We start from the raw sequence: 15,117 nt of genomic DNA, 5'->3' as shown, positions 1-15,117 counted from the left end.
TCTTTAGAAAGGTTTTCCCCACCCTGAGATGCGATATTCACCAATATCTTCTTTAGGTTTTCCTAGCTGTGATTCTTTAATCCATCTGGAAGTGATTTTTTTGTGCGGTATGCCGTAGGAATCTCGTTTTTTTCTTCCAAAATAGTTGGTCAGATTTCCCAATATCTTTCATCAAATTAGTCATCCTTTCCTCTCTGGTTTGTAATCCCAACTTAGTCATATATTTTTTATTTGGACTTGAAAGAGGTAGACATTTTTATTATCAGCAATCTTGACTTCATTTACAAGGGAGAGACGAATTATTTGTTTTGCATGGGAAAGGAGAGTGTGGTGGAGGATAAAATCAGGAGAAGGCAGTTAAGATAGTAATGGAATTTATTGTGAAAAAGGAAAGTCTGAGGAAAAAGTGGGGAAAGAGAAAACTACTGAGTCATAGAAGGAATGTGTTATCAAAACAACAGTGGCCACAGGGAAGGAATATTCGTGAGCGTCTCACAAAGGGAAAGATGCAAGCAGAACTGAGTTGGTTGTCCAGGGCTCCCAGCTGAAGGCAAAGGTTGCCAGTCAGCTCCCCTTGCCACATGACCTAAGTGGCTCTCACTAGGCCTGGCACAGAGTGCGTGTTAAGTCAGGGCTGTTAATTAATTAACAACTATGAAGAACTGGCATTGGGGCTGTATATTTAACATATATGTGAAGCTTATCCTGTAACATTTACGTTATGTGTAAAATACATATAAAGCTTTACTTTAAAGCTGAAAGCTATTTAAACTTTAAAGTAATACCTGTCCGTCATTAAAGCGAGCGAGAGAGAAAATAGAGGACAGAATAATGCTAGGGTTAGGATTAGCTTTTTTGAGCACCTATTAGGGTCCAGAATGTTATTAGCTGCTTTACATATATTTTATTTCATAAAGAAGAAAATTAGAACTCCTGTAATCCCACCGCTTGAGATTAACCACCATTAACACTCTGCTGTATTTCCGTCCAGTCTGATTCTTCTCATAAATGTTTTATAACAATATCTAACATTTATTGAGCTGTTACATGCCAGAACTAATAAAAAACGCTTTACTAAACTTCATAACAACCCTAAGAGATAGGCACTATTATTATTTTAATTTTATAGATAAGGAAATGGGGACTAGTGAGGTTAAATAATGGACCCTGGTTCTATATAACCAGTTTTGTAGATTACTTTTTATCACTTACGCTTATATCAGGAATGTTTTCCCACATTATTAACTATTCCGCAGAAGAGATCACTTAATAGCTACGTAATATTTCTGTTCAATCGTTAGTGATTTTTTAATAGAATAAATACTGCTGGTGGTGCTCATTTTGAAATGTATAGAAATATTGAATCACTATGTTGTGTGCCAGGAGCTAACATAGTGTTGTAGGTCAATTAATCTTCAAAAACAAACAAACTCAGAAAAAGAGATCAGATTTGTAGTTACCAGAGGCTGGGGTGGGGAGGGGAGAAATTGGATGAAGATGGTCAAAAGGTACAAACTTCCAGTAATAAGATAAATAAGTGCTATGGATATAATGTACGACATGATTAATATAATTAGCACGTTGTATGTTGTATATGCAAAATTATAAGAAAGTAAATCCTAAGAGTTTTCATCACCAGGAAAAAATTTTTTTTTCCTTTTTTAAAATTTTATATCTGTAAGAGATGATGGATGTTCACTGAACTTGTGGTAATTCTTTCAGGATGTATGTAAGTCAAATTATCATGCTATACACCTTAAACTTGGACAGTGCTGTATGTCAGTTATATCTCAATAACACGGGAAGAAAATAAATTAAAAGTAAAATAAAAGAATAAATACTGCTGTTAGGAACAGTCTTGTACTTAAAACTTTGTGTGTATCTGAGCACTCAGATTAAAAAAATAATAAGTGGAATTACTGAGTCAACTTTTTTTCAGGCTCTTTCTACATATTGTCAAATTGCCTTCCAGAAAGCTTCAACCATTTTACACTCTACCAGCAATAAATGAAAGTACCCATTTAATGCCCTAGCCAACACTAAGTATTTTTAATTTTAAATTCTAACCAATTTAAATGGGTAAGCAATTATAAATCATCATTTCAGTTTTTTTATCATAAAGGAAAAGCAAAACAGGATTTTATTTCTTTCAAAATTTTAATTAAGCCTCTCTCATATGCCAGGCACTCTTCTGGGGGCTAAGGATGGGACAGTGAACAGGACAAACCCTACCCCTGCCTTCGTGGGACTCAAACCTAACATAGAGGTACATTCAACAGGTAATGAACAAATTCCAGGTGTTAGCTCTATAATAAGTACTTAGAAGCACTTAGTGTTCACCAGCCCCTTCTAAAGTAAAGCACTAAGAACTCATTTGATCCTCACAACAATTCTTTTGGGTAGGTATTATTATTACCCCCATTTTACAGATGAGGAAACTGAATCACCAAGAGGTCAAGTAACTTGCCCAAGGTCATACAACAAGTAGCAAAGGCAAGATTCAGACCCAGGCAACCCAGATTCCGTGGCCTTTACCTCTGCTATCCCTCTATTGAAGGACAGAGTATAGGGCATGCTGAGACACTGAAGAGTAGAAAGAAGATAAACGAAAATAGAAAAATTAAAACAAAGTGGATTCAAATAAACAGTAAAAGGATCAGAAATGGAAGTCCATTTGGGTCAGAAATATTACTGTGAGGTTCTTAACTGTGTCTTTGCCCTCCTTTATTCAGAGGAGTAGGTGAGAATGACACGTGGCAGAAACCTGCTGGTCCTACACACATGGGACAATAAACCTGGAACAGTCCAAAGACAGAGGAAAGGAATGGTCTAAATTCTCCTGCTATGAGGCAGCAGAGGAGGGAAGAAGGGAGCAGCCCCTGCCTTCCTAGACCTTCAGGAATGGCAAAGATAAAGGGCTCAATCCCAGCAGCATTCAAAACTGAACAGATGAGGAGAAAATAGAAACTTGTACATTTCCTGGGCTTCTGGCTAAGTGATCTCCCAGCTTGGCCTGAGGCTACCACCCCCACTGACAGGACCTGCGGTTTTGCAGGAGACCTTGGGGTGACGCTGCTGTGGGCTGCAGCGCCATCTAGCAGATGTGACAGTGAAATGGCACCCGAACCACTCGGCCATTCTGAAATCCTTCGAAAGACAAGTACTGTACCCCACTGTGCTAAGTGCTGAGGTTGCCACGATGAATAAACAAGCCTCTGTCCTTGAGAAGGTCACTGTTCATCTGAGGAGACCATCGCAGGTTCTAGAGCAGAGATTTATGCAAGTGTTTAGGGAACAGGGGCTAAGGAAGCTGACCTTCCCTGCGGTTCAGGGAAGGCTACACAGAAGAAGCAATAATTCAAACCAGGTCTCAAAAGATGAGGAATTATTTGTCAAGCAGTAGACGATAGAAGGAACTTACAGGCAATGGGACTAGAAGTTCAAAGGCCCAGAGATGTGAAAGAGTTCAATGCATTCGGGAAAGGTTGGAATATTCAAACCACAAGCCACTGGCAACCTTTCAGACCAGCTAGTTCCATGTTTAATGGATGAAGTTACAAAGATTCAGGCAAGGAGGGGACCTCATGCAGATTCACACCCAAGTTAGGAGTGTCCACACTGGAACCCATGTCTCCTGGCCACAGGAGATCAAGGCCTGCTACCAGCTCTCTGGAGAAGTCATGGTCACCTGGCAGGGCCCAGCAGTAAGGCTGGGCACATGGAAATTTGACCTTGAACTCAAGAAGAACTGCTTGCATTCAGAACCTACCTCTACCCCTAGCTAGGTGAGGTTTTCAAGTTACTTATTCTTTTCAAGCCTCAGTTTTCTTATCTGTCAGATGGGAACCATCATAGTCCTCACTTCATATGGCTGTTGTGAGACTAGAAAGAGTTAATCCATGTTAAGTGCTTGACGCGATGCCCAGTATATGCTGAATGCTTGGGGATCAGATACTAAGCCTGCAATTTTAATATTGTCACTTTTTATTGCAGTATTATGATATTTTTCTTATTTGAAAGCATTTATTATTATTAATTGATTGTTTACTATTTATTATTTTTACTGTTTCTTATTATGTACTAAGAACTTACTGAAGGAACTGGGGCTATTCTGTCTGAATAAGGATAAACACAGAAGCCACAGTCCTGTTTTCAAAACTTGAAGGGTTGTGCTAGAACAGAAGGAGTGGAAATCATCTGAGGGGCCCCGGGGGCCCAAGCCAGGCACAGTGGTTGAGAGCTGCAGGAAGGCAGATTTTAGCGTAGTGTAAAGGACTCTCCTACCCTTCAAGTGGCCCTGGGCGGAAGTTATTTACTTGTTGTTGGAAATGTTCAGTCTGAGACCAGATGACTGTTGCTCGCTGCCACACCCCACCTTGCACGGGGCAGGAAGTCATCTAGCCCATTTCACTATCTGATGCCTTGAATATCTAATTGAGCTCTGCTTTCTAAGGGAATATGATTTGGTAGGTCATCTGGGAAGACAGCTGTCTATGTTTATAAATTTCAAAGTCACGAGCAATGCTCAAAGAAGTCAGGATCCAAAATGTATAACCCTGTTTTTCAGAGTAATTCATTAGATTTAAGCTAAATGTGAGGAAAGGCCGAGATGCCCATGTCAGCCTGGAGACAGGGGGAATGGTCTGGAGAAACTGAAGGCAACTCAGCCTTATTCCCCAAGTGCTGCCTGGAGAATGTGTCTTCATTCTGAGGAGATGGGAAGGGCTCTTACGATCCTGACAGCCATAGAGGGTGCAGAGGTATCGCCTCAAATCATTAAATAACAGAACACATCAAATGCTCCCTATTCAAACATTTATGCAGGGTCTGCTACGTGCGAGCACTTGGGATATAAAAGTGAATCCAAAAACCAGAGTCTAGATGAGGCCAGGTGGGGTACAGTCTAGGAAGGTAATAAGACCTGGGCACAGAATAATTTCAGTCCACAATGGAAAGGACTAGTGTTAATAGACGGGCCCTTGGGGTCACATGACTCTCACAGGAGGCAGCAGTGGAGGAAGTGATATTTGAGCTACGCCTTGAATAACACGTAGTATTTGAACCCAAAATGATGAGAGGGCAGAGCTTCTCAGAGGAAACAGCAATGTAGGCAAAAGCGTGGGGGGCCTAGAAGCACGGCTTAGGGGTGGATAGAGCCCCACTGTGGCTGGAGTTTAGGGAGTGTAAGGGGTAGTGCAGGATATAAGATCAGAGAAGGCGTCATATAGCAATTCACCTCCCTGGTGTGTACCCAAGAGAACTGAAAACATGCCTCCACGTAAAGAAACATGTACACTAATGCTCATAGCAGTATTACTCAATAACAGCTGAAAAATGGAAACAACCCAAATATAATGTAGTGTATCTACACGATGCAATGTTATTCAGCATTCAGCAAAAAAAAAAAAAAAAAGGAATGAAATAGTGATACATGCTACAGCATGGATGAAACTTGGAAATGTGCTAAATGAAAGAAGCCAGGCACAAAAAAACACCTGTCATATGATTCCATTTACATGAAAGGCCCAGAATAGGGAAACCTATAGAGATAGAAAGATTGGTGATGGCCTAGGGCCGGGGGCGGTTAGGAGTTGATGGCCAAAGGGCATGGGGTTTCTTCTGGGGATGATAAAAATGTTCTAAAATTGGTTATGGTGATGGTTGTACAACTCCATGAATATACTAAAAACCATTGAATTGTACCCTTTAAATGGGTGAATCGTGTGGTATGTGAACTGTATCTCAGTACAGCTATAACAAGCAAGCAAACCAAATGGTCCTTCCCAGAGTCAGCATGAGAATCAGTGGGATAGACCTCCCCCAATGGTACAGAAGGGGACATTAAGGCCCAGAGAAGGGAAGGATTCACCCAGGGTCTCGCAGTGAGTCAGCGACAGAGCTGGAACTAGACCGCACGGCTCTGCCGCCTGACTCAGGGTCCCTGCTATGCCCAGCGCTATTCTCCTTACTTTTCCACTCCTAGAAATGCAGCCCTCAAGCAGAATTCATAGCCACGGCTGCCTGACAGTCTACCTGGAGAAACAGGGAAAGGGCAGCAGAATCATAAGATTTGTTTCCTAACTCAGGGTCGGAAGAAAGGCCATAAATGAGGTTGATATCCCCTTTGTAATCATCTCACCAGATGGTCATCCAGCAACCTTTGAACATCCTGGGTGACAGGGACATTGATACCTCCAAAATATCCTCCTTCCATCTTTGAACAGCTTTGTGGTAAATAGAATTCCATCTCCCTTTACTCCGTGTATAGGGAGGTCTAAGGGGTATACTTTAGCCAGACTTCTGTGGGAGGCCTTAAAATGAACTGCAATTGTGTTTGCATCTCTTTCCCTCACTTGGTCAGGTGTTTCTAAGGGCAGGGGCTGGGTCTGAGTTTATATCCCAATGTCCCAAAATAGAGCCAGCACAGGGAAGGCAGTTCTGAATGTTTGGTGAAAGAATGAGTGAACCAAAAAGAGAAACCATAGGGTTTGATGCTCTCTAACCAAGCCCTTCCCCTGGAGAGTTTCTCTTTCCTTGGTTTCAGCGACATGACCCAATCCTGATGCTCCATGCATTTTGGGGCCCCTCCACTGCCTTCAACACTGTCTTCTGCTCATGAATGATAGCATTTTTCAAAGGGTACACTTCAGATTTTCTGGCTCTTCCCACTGTTAGAGAATTCCTCTACTCTCTCAGCTCACTCCAGGATGCTCAGCCAGACTCACCACTTGGGTGAACTTGGGTAGCCACCAGACATCCCCACTGAATGACCCTCATCACCACAGATGTCCAAACTGATTCATCATACCTTTGCCAAGAGACGTACCCTCCCAAAGTTTTCCTGCCTCTTATTAGTACCAAATACAGCAGAAAAATATTTCCTTACACTAGCAAGTACATTTGCATTCTCATTTTTTTAATGCACAGCGTTTCTCCCATTCAAACAAAATCAGGAGGCTGAGACGTTCAGGACTTACCGCCTCAGAACAAATCCCGCATAGCTGAAATGTAAAGGGAAAGCAAAGAATCAAATTCTTGGCTTTTGAAATTCATAGCAAGAAGAGTCTTAAAAGCCAAGATTCTGGTTTGGAAGAGCCAGGCTTTTTCAGATAGACTAGAGCTCTGTCTTCTAGAAGCATGATTTGGGGCATAAAAAGCAGAGTTTAAGGAATTGGGACTTTAAATTCCAGCCATTCATGGCTTTTCCTACTCCCTTTAAATATCAGCTAAGCTACTCTCACACCTTCACTCCCTCTCAACTGCACTGCTCCAAGCTGAGCCCTCCCAACTCCAGGCCTGGGATGTTGTAACTGCTCCTTACCGAGTGCAATGGCTCTACCCCATGCTCCCCCATCCACCTTATACAGTCTACTGCAGTGGTCCTTACACATCCTACCTCAGACCCTTCCAATGTCTCTTCTTTGCCCTCTAGAAACAATTTACATCAATTCAATAAATACTTACTGAACAGGATAAGTATTCTTATCAATCTAGCAGAGATTGGGGTTAGTCAATTAAAACCCCTGGACCAAATCAGGCCCACCAACTGGTTTTGTAAATAAAATTTTATTGGAACACAGCCCCACTCACTCATTTACATATTGTCTACGGCAGCTTTTGTGCTAAGAAGGCAGAGTCAAGTAGCTGTAACAGAGGGAGTATGGCCCAAAACACCTCAAATATTCACTAACAGGCCCTTTACAGAAAATGTTTACTGACCCATGTGCTGGATGCTGAGGATTCCACAGTGGATGAAATACACATGGTCCCCTGCTGCTTATAGATGAGGGTGTTCCACCCCAGGCCCTTGCCTACCACTTCTGCCCTGTCTCCCACCGCCCTCTATCCAAGTCCTCTGAGAGTACACCGGTTCCTAGATTTTGGAATTCACAGATCAATAAAAACAATTTTTTTAATCACAGAGAATTAACATAGGATTATCAGATAGGTACATTTTTAACAACCAACTACCATCTAATATCACCATCATTTTATAAGGAAAGAAACATTTTAACGTTAAAAAGCAGCAAGGATATCTCTAAAAATAAAGAAGAATTCCACAAGCTACATTAGTTTTACAAAATTCATTCTGTGGACTTTATTTTCCCCATTGCTATGAATGATGACCCTTCTTCACTAATCATCACAGTTCTGTGGGCAGTCACGTGGGACCTTTGATCTAGTCTAGGCAAACTGGTTTACTTTGTATTACCCAAATTTGCTATGGCTCCTCCCATGCAATTTTGCATCGGGAAAGCTCTTCCTCCTATGCTTCTGCTCATTGTTCAAAGCCCAGCTCATTAGCAGCAGAAGCTTAAGCTTCCCTCCAGCAGCAATCTAAAGACCCAGCTGCTCAAAGTGGCACGCAGGCTGTTGGCGGCGCGGATGAGTGATATGGCTGGGGTAGCTCTGTCGGCCACGGAGCAGGGTGACAGGAGGGCCTCCTGGAGTGTGGCCCTTCCACTGGCACAAGCAGGTGAAGCCCTTTGACACAAGCATGCTGACAGCTCCACAGTGAAGGCTCGCAAATGCCCGAGAGGTGAACACCAGCTTCCTGACAAGTCTCTCACGAGGGCCCCAGGCAGCAGGCAGCTCCCAATCAGCAGGTGGTGGCAGCAGACACGGAGAGAGGTCGTCTTACTGGCAGGCAGCCCCAGGATACTGGGTACTCACTGCTCATGTGAAGCTTCTGGAATCCCCTTATACAATCCTGAGGGCTATGGAAAAACAAATTATGGCTCTGTGATGAAGATAATCCCAGCAAGGCCTGGTGCCAAGCATACTTCTCTGCCTGACTTTCCTTCAGGGACAAACATTCTCCAGGCTCCCCTGCTGACCCAGCACCTCCTCCCTCCCCTGATGTGTCTGTGTGTGATCACTTTTGCAAACCCTCCACCGTGGGTGAGATATGAACAGTAAGCACCCCATCTCTTTTTACCAGCGGGAGTGGGGCTGCATTTCTCTAACTGCCCTCCACATTAGGGTGAGAGGTCTCCTTGTCCTTCTGAGACGGTTTATAGCCAAGTTGTTTTGCTTCTCAGTCATTTAATCCCTGTTGACTGTCTCAGTCATTTGAGACAAACAGAGGAAAAAAAAGGTTAAATTTCCAAGGGGAAATTAGAGACCCTGAGGCAAAACTGGAAAGAAGTCTTGGGATCACCTGCCTCAAACACCTCTCACTACAAAGAAGGAAACTGAGGCCCAGACAGGGAAGAGAATTGCTCAAGACCTCACAGGGAGAGCTGGAACTAGAAATAAAACCTCCTTGGTTAGCCCATCTTCAACTAGACGCTGAAATGTCTAGATTGTCATTCCGTATAATCCAGAATTAAGGTAGTATTCCTTCTAGAAAACAGGAGAATGTGTACCAGCTCAGATTAGGACGTGGTAAGGAAAGGGGAGTCTGGGTGAAGAGGGAGAACGTCCCAGACAGCACAAAATGACATGTCAGACACTCACCCTTCGTAGTAGCATTTCCGCTAAAGGCTGGAGGAACAGGGCCCCCAAATTTTAAGTAAAGACACCACAAAATTTGTTCTCTTAAGACCTTCATATTCAGCCCAGATGGGGAAGCCGAGGTCCGAAGAAGGGGGCAGGAATCAAGTGAAGGTCATGCACCGTCAGGTGGAGGGTGGAATTAGGAACTTGGCCTCAGAGGGTCTGGTCCAGCTCTCTCCTTGGCAGTTGCTCAGACTATCAGCCATCCCTGTCCTGGGGCTACCGGCCAGTCTTGAACTTGGGACTTCATCTCAGCTTTCCCTACAGAGAGTCAGCTGTTCTTTCGGACCAGTTGGTGCCAGGCTGATATTGCATTCCTCTCCTTGGCCCCCGAGCCAGGGACACGCTTTCCTGCAGCCCGATGCCATCCCCCATGGCGTGATTTCTGTGTGGTGGCCCAGGGAACAGCTGGTTGGAGGGTGGCAGGCTGAGGCTCTGAGTCAGGCCTGGCTAGCTCTATGAAGATCACCTGCCCACCAGAAGGGCTTGGGTTTTACTGCCTTCTGGCCATGTGTCACAGTAAGACATGCTAAACTCTCCCTGTGACTTGAGGACATGGCTTGGGCTGTCTGGGGCAGGTGGGGCAAGGACACTGAAAGCAATCCAGGCAGCACCCCTTTCCTGGGGGTGTTGTCAGGCAAGGCAGCAAGGAGGCACTGGTCCTGGCGCCTGCCCTCATGCAAGGGAAACCGTCTTGACCTCAGAACCCCCATTCCAGACCCATGTCCAGCATTGCTGGACCGGTCTAGGAAACCAGCAGACCAGCTCGGCAAAAGGTAGAGCGGAGAGAGGTTCCTTTCCCTAAAGAAAGAGTCCAGAGCATCAGAAAGTAGCACCCTGGCCCATGGCCCAGATCCCCCAGCTTCTGTAGGCCAAAGGACCTCAAAGATCTTCTAGCCCAAGTCCTTCATGGAACAGGAAAGAAAACAGAGGCCCAGAGAGGGGAAGGAGTTTTCCCTGGGTCACACAGCAACTTACAGCCAGGACTAAAATCCAGCCCTGCTGTTCAGTCCAGTTCTCAGCCCACAAACGCTTTCAGAGCGTGGAGGTGACAGATGTCATTCTGGCCCCCAAAGGGTCATGAGGGAAACATTGCTAAGAGCCACCAGGTGCCCTCACGGGGTGAGTACTAAGTGTAGTTGCCCTGTACAGAGCTGGGATTGCACAAAGCATATATATGCATTGTCTTTTTTAATATGTTCAGCAATCCTATAAGGTAAGTGTAATTATTATCATCATTTACTTGAAAATTAACCAGGAGGCCTTCACTGGACCCTCTCTAGTCATCCCTTGTCCTTGTTATCCCCTGTCACATCCAGTCAATGGACCAGTAAAACCAGACATCTCTAGAGCACCCCGGGAACAGAAAGGAAGGGAGCTATAAACAGAATTCCAGTTGCCCGAGGTCTCAAGGACCACAATATGGACTCTGCTAAACATCATTCCGAACCCTGCTCCGACCACTGAAGCAGAACAGCCTGGGAGCATCCAGCGCTCCCCCCCGGGGGGCTCACCCTACAACCAGCACAGGACCTGGTGGGCTCACCTGAACCAGAGTCTCCCTGCAAACATGTGCTGGGAAGAAGCTTGGCCCACAGTAACCCCAGCCCCTCTATTTTTGTTCCATCACACACGCCAGGGCTCTCTTTGCCTCTCCTCCCCACACCCCCGCTCTCTGCCTGACAGCCAGCTGCCTGTCCATTTGAGGAAGCTGCAGTTAGAGCCTCTGCAGTCTCCCTGCCAGCCCAGTGATGCCCTGTTATGGGTGTGCTCTCCCTGTGACTCAGACCCAGCCAATAGACAAACTGGAGGGAGGGAGGTGGCCCGGAGAGGGAGGTCTCTAGAAAAGCAGTGGAGGAACTTGAAGGCACTGGTGCCGTACAGCCTGAGGAAAAAAAACTCAGGGAAACACATGCACATCCCTGGAAGGGTGTTAGGAGCAGAGAGAGCAGATTCACTCTGAAGGGCTCCAGAGGCCAGAGTGGGAGGGTGGACACACTGGACCTATTTTAGCTCAAAACATGAAAAAGCTTCTTGACTATCCTAAGACTGCCCAGGGTGCATTAGGTCAAATGGCAAAAGCACATCAAACCTGGAGTCAGGGAAGCCCAGATTGGAGCCTCAGCTCCCCTCTGTGCCTCAGCAAGCAAGATACTCAGCATTCACTATCTCTAAAATAATCTCATGAGATTTATCTCAGAGACGCTCAGAACTCCTCGTAACACATCCAAAGGCAAACTTCAAATTCCCCAAGAGAAAAGAGGCTCGGCCTCCACACACACAGGCTGTGATCCCATCCAGGGCAGCCACAAAGAGCCAAGCCCACCAGGGCAGTGGGCAGAGAAAGGAGTCCTGGTCAGAAGCCAGACTAACCTGGGCTCAAGTCCTAGCTCTGCCTCTTGCCATCTCGACCTCTAGCAAGACACTCAGCCTGAGCCTCTGAGTCTCAGTTTCCTTACCTGTAGAGTGGAGCTGTAAACCCCGCCCTACCTCCCTTCTAGGGTTGGGGTGCGGATCAAACGAGGGAGAAGAACAAGCACCTTGGAGGCTATACGTTACTGATACAAAAAGCAATGGTGTGTTGAGAATTTCTGACTACAGTTATTTTTATCCCAGGAAGAACATGGATGATGCAACAATTGCATTCAATGACAAATGTCCGTTCAACAAACATTCACTGGGCACCTACTGTGCCAGATTCTGAAGATGCAAACATAAAGAAGACAAAACTCTATGACCTCCAAGACAAACTAAATGGGACGAGAAACATGTAAATTACTCAGGATAGCAGAATGTGGGACACAGAAGTGTATCCAAGTTATGGTGAGAGCACAGAGGAGAGTGACCCTGCCCAGGATAGAGGGAGGCAGGGGTGAGGGCACCCGAGGAGGGAGTGTTTGGATAGAGGCTTAAGAATGAGGAGGAACATTTACACACCCAATAACAGACCATCAAGGTGTATGAGGCAAAAACTGACAAAGAATTGAAGGGAGAAATAGACAATTCTACAATAAAAGTTGGAGACTTCAATGCCCCACTCTCGATAGAATGGATAGAATAACCAGACAGAAGACAAGTAAGGAACTAGAGGACTGGGACAACTGAATAAACCAACTAGATCTAACAGACATAACTCAGAACGCTATGCCCAACAACAGCAGCATATACATTCTTCTTGAGTACACGTGGGATATTCTCCAGGACAGACCATATGTTAGGCCACAAATTATGTCTCAATAGCCAAAAGATGGAATCAACCCAGTGTCCATCAACAGATGAATGGATAAACAAAATGTGATGTATACATACAATGGAATACTATTCAGCCTTAAAAAAGAAGGAAATTCTGACACATGCAATAGCATGGATGAATCTTGAAGACATTATGCTAGGTGCAATGTCAGTCACAAAGGACAAACACTGTATGATTCCACCCCTATGAGTTACCTAAAGTAGTCAAATTCATAGAGACAGAAAGTAGAACAGTGGTTGCCAGGGGCTGGGGGAAGGAATGGGGAATTATTAAGTGATGCAGAGTTTCAGTTCTGGAGACAGATGGTGGTGATGGTTGCACAACCACGTGAATGTTCTTAATGCCACTGAACCGTCACTGAAAAAAAAAAAAGGTTAAAATATTAAACTTTATGTTGTGTATATTTTACCCAACTTTTAAAGATAAATAATTGTAAAAAATAAAAGAATGAGGAGGGAGTGTTCTAACCAGTCCAGGTTGGAGAGAGAGGGTCTAGACAGAAGAAACATCTTGTACTAAAGCACAGACGTACGAAAGCAACTGGTGTTCTCTGGAAATAGCGAAAGTGCCCCCGACATGTGAGACACACAGAGGTAGCCTCAGTGGGCTGGAGAGGTTCCTGAATGCCCTGGAACATTTGCATGCCACTCCGTGGGCTCCAGGGAAGATAGGGTCACAGCGTGGCTGAGAGCAGTCAGCCTGGGAGGAGGCTGGGAAGGGCAGACAGGACCGCCTCTAGAGAGACATTAAAAGAGAAACTGCTTTCCAGACAGCCCCAGCTCCCCAGACCTGTGGTCACCCTCTGTGGTCACCAGCCCAGTGCTGCAGCCAGAGTGACTCAAGACCTTTGCCTCCCGGGGCCACCAGCTGAAGGCAGGAGGGATTCCCCTGAAAAATGCAACGGAGGGGGGCACTGGTGGGGGCCCCGTGTGGGAAGCTTCTCTCTGCCATGCCATTCTCCCGGCACTATGCAGTCTGTTTGGGTGGCAGCCTAGTGATGATGGGGAGCTTATCTCCCTGCACGCTCGCCCTGTGGTTTTCACCAGCTCACAGAAAGGCAAGTTCCGTAGCTCGAATGTGCATTTGGGCATGAGGAGTGGGAAGGGGCCTCTGTGAAGTCTGAATCAAGTGAATTTGGGAAATCCCAAGTCTGCAACTTATGAACAGTGACCTTGAGCAGCCCTGTGTCTATATGGGTCTCAGCTTGTCCATCTATAAAATAAAGGAGTTAGACCTATAAGTCCATTGTTATGCCTCTAACATTCAGAAGGACAGGACATTACTGGACATGTTTTAGTAATTCAACAATCAAGTATGTCTGCGCACACACACACACACACACACACACACACGGATGGGGCAAAATGTTCTTTTCCCCTTGAGTCTCTCTCATCTACGTTAGTCTAGGTTTGACAACACTGAGTGAGTTTCCTCTGTGATTGCCATCTCTCTCCCTCTCTCTAGTTCCCTTGGTTTCTTCCTCTTAAGTTGTCTTCCTTGTAATAGTAGGGGGAGCATGAGAGGGGGCTTGGCATCCTGTGAATGGAAGGACAAGAATGGAGGCAAGTCCTTCCTCATCTAACCACAGGGTAAAAAAAAACTATAAAATATGCAAATCTATGAGTAAAATCAGCTCTTAGCTAAAACTGGTGTGTTATTCTACTCAAAACACCACTTGGTCTTTCCAAAGGAAGCAAGCCAAAGTTATTCATATATATATATATATATACCCTCAAGGAAGAATTTGCTGGAAATTGGATTGTCAAAGGTCAATTTACCAAATGATCAAGTCACTTCATTACTGAAAATGTTCTTAACATAACGTCGTAGTTTCACCACCATGACAGCAAAAATTGTTCATGCCCTAGTTAGGTGGGCTAGTCCCGGGATATTGCAGGCTCTGCCATTGTCACCTACTGTCTCCAGGGGTCTCCATTCCAACCAGCTGGAAGGGGAGAAGCATGTGGATTAGCCTGTGTGGGAGGTGAACATCACTGGCACATTCTGCGGCCTGCCTCTAAGCCGCATGTCCACCTACAAAGGGGACTGGGAATGTAGTCCCTAAGCAGGCAGCCTCTCCACAGTGACCTTCCTGGGAGCCCTGCAAAAGAATGTAAGTGTTGCAAACACCAAGTTCTTCTCCAATGCTCAACATCCTGCATAGACACACGTGGCCCTTTTCTTATACATGACTGCCTCCTCTACTCTGTGCCTGCCCCTGCCCAGACATGGAGTATGTGAATGAATGGACTTTTCCTTAGACATGGCTTCATGTGGCCTTGCGTTTGGCCCCAGGTTTGGCATCTTCATCTCTCGGGCCTTGGCCTCTGCCTCCACCTCACCTCTGCATCTGCACTGGTGTCTCC

This window comes from Delphinapterus leucas, chromosome 6 (genome assembly GCF_059928025.1).
Source record: "Delphinapterus leucas isolate spDelLeu-1000000601 "Yukka" chromosome 6, BTC_Dleu_Yukka2, whole genome shotgun sequence".
In the NCBI taxonomy this organism is placed as follows: domain Eukaryota; kingdom Metazoa; phylum Chordata; class Mammalia; order Artiodactyla; family Monodontidae; genus Delphinapterus; species Delphinapterus leucas.
This window is presented reverse-complemented; position numbering follows the sequence as displayed.